The sequence below is a fragment of the Sinocyclocheilus anshuiensis genome, unplaced genomic scaffold, assembly GCF_001515605.1.
Source record: "Sinocyclocheilus anshuiensis isolate Anshui unplaced genomic scaffold, SAMN03320099.WGS_v1.1 scaffold447, whole genome shotgun sequence".
Taxonomy (NCBI): Eukaryota; Metazoa; Chordata; class Actinopteri; order Cypriniformes; family Cyprinidae; genus Sinocyclocheilus; species Sinocyclocheilus anshuiensis.
In genome coordinates this window covers 560,870-563,273 of record NW_015552615.1, presented here as the reverse complement: position 1 = coordinate 563,273, position 2,404 = coordinate 560,870, and the positions used below count along the sequence as shown (strand labels likewise).

Below are 2,404 nucleotides of genomic sequence, written 5' to 3'. Positions count from 1 at the left end.
GAGGGTGAGTGTGTTTGTGTGTGTGAGAGAGTGTGAGTGTGAGTGTGAGTGTGAGTGTGTGTGTGTGTGTAGCACCGTAATGATTTGGAGAGTCGGTTCAAGGGTCTTTGGAAATTAAATCCTAATCGAGTCTATTTTTACGAACACAAGACAAGCACGGTCTCGTCTGAGGGTTCGCTCAGCCTCCTGCTGCAGTCCTTCATGGGCAGAAGCTCCTGCTGGGTCCTACATCTGTCTGGGTACATGGATGGACACGATTCTCTTCTGTCCACTACACTTACTCGCTGAAAACTGATTATCTTGAGTAAAGGAGAAATCTCCAAATAAATAAGAAGTGTTTGGGTTTGATGATGTGCTGATGTGTGAATGTGGATGGTCTTGCGTTGATGTTCATCTTTGTAATGCCAGAAAGCTGCGGAAGTTCAGAGTCGTTTCTAGATGCCATAAATGCACTTTTTGGACTGGAGAAGAAGTTTTGAGCTCTTAAAGTCTCGGGATGTTTTCATCAAGCTCTTATATTTCAAAATATCTGGTAAAATGTGATTCCTCAAGATGTGAGTATCTATGTTCAAAAGGTTGGGTCAGAAGTAAAATTAAATTAAAGAAATGAATGCTTTTATTTATCAAGGATGCATTAAAGTGACAGAAAAGATTTACATTTCAAATTTTGAACTTTCTGTTCACCTGTGAATCCTGAAAAAATAAATGTATCACGGTTTCCACAAAAATATTGGGCAGCACAACTGTTTTCAACATTGATAATAATCAGAAATGTTTCTCGAGCAGCAAATCAGCATATTAGAATGATTTCTGAAGATCATGTGACACTGAAGACTGGAGTAATGATGCTGAAAATTCAGCTTTGATCACAGGAATAAATTACTTTTTATAATATTCACAAAGAAAACAGTTATCTTAAAATATAAAAATATGTTTTCAATATTGCTATTTTTTTCTGTATTATTGATAAAATAATTTCAGCCTTGGTGAAAATAAGAATTATTTCAAAAACATTTTTAAAACATTTCAATGATACTGTATGTCTCCATTACGATGTATGTGTGTGTGTGTGTGTGTGTGTGTGTGTGTGTGTGTGTGTTTCTGCACCTCTGTGTTCTCAGCCAGATTGTTGAGGGGCTAGCGAGACTCATTTCAAATTAGCAGATGGCTCGTCTAAGAGCACACATTTCATGAACACACACGCTTATCTAGAAGATTTACACGTGACATCTTCATCTTGTGTTACTTAATCTCATTTGTGACGCTTCACATGACGCCGTTGTGAAGTACATACACCTCATGTGTGGGTCTCATCTGCTCATTGTCTTCAAAGATTTAATATAAGAAGTAATTTCAGAAATAAATATGTAAATTATAACTTGCAGTGAATAATACTGCAGTGTAATTATCTCCTGTGGAGGGAGTGTGTGCACTCACCCGCTTTAATAGATGGTGTGTTTCCCTTATAAAGAAGTAAAAACATCTTTAAAAGTCTGGGATTGGTAAGATTTTTAAAATGTTTTCGAAATAAGTATCTTATTGCTTATCAAGGCTACATTTATTTGATCGAAAATACAGTGAGAACAGTAATATTGTGAAATATTCATATTTAAAATAAGTTTTCTATGTGAATATATTGTAAAATTTAATTTATTGCTGTGATCAAAGCTGAATTTTCAGCATCATTACTCCAGTCTTCAGTGTCATATTAGATGATGCTTAACAGTAAGGAGTAGTTCACCCAAAAATGAAGAAGCTGAAAATGTGCTCACCCTCAGGCCATCCAAGATGAAGATGAGTTTGTTGCTTCATCAGGTTTGGAGAAATGTAGCAATGCATCAGTGTCTCAGCAATGGATGCTCTGCAAGTGAATGGGTGCCGTCAGAATGAGAGTCCAAACAGCTGATAAAAACATCACAATAATCCACACCACTCCAGTCCATCAGTTAACATCTGGAGAAGACAAATGTTATGTGATTGAAAAAAATCCATCATTAAGAGGTTTTTTAACTTCAAGCCATTGCTTCTGGTTAAAATATGAGTCCACAATCCATAATAACGCTTAAAAACTCATCTTGTCTGAATCAGGAGAGAAATCTGCGCCGATCAAGCACCGCTTACAAGCCAAAACAGCTCTGAACAAATATGTGGCTGGATTTTGATGTGAGAGACTACAGGAGATTAACTTTTTCACTGGAGGAAGCGTTATTATGGATTATGAACTCGTATTTTAGCCAAAAGCGATGGTTCAAAGTTAAAAATGTCTTAATGATAGATTTGTTTCTTACAAACACTCAAGATGTTAACTGATGGACTGGAGTGCTGTGGATTACTTGTGGATTATTGTGATGTTTTTATCAGCTGTTTGGACTCTCATTCTGACGGCACCCATTCACTGCAGAGC

General features: G+C 36.6%; 1 protein-coding gene across 2 annotated transcripts in view; it reads left to right on the top strand.

Moving 5' to 3' along the window:
• LOC107666033 (N-terminal EF-hand calcium-binding protein 1-like) overlaps positions 1 to 2,404 on the top strand; it is a 48,829-nt gene that overhangs the window by 43,564 nt on the left and 2,861 nt on the right. The gene's annotated exons all lie outside the window — the stretch shown is intronic.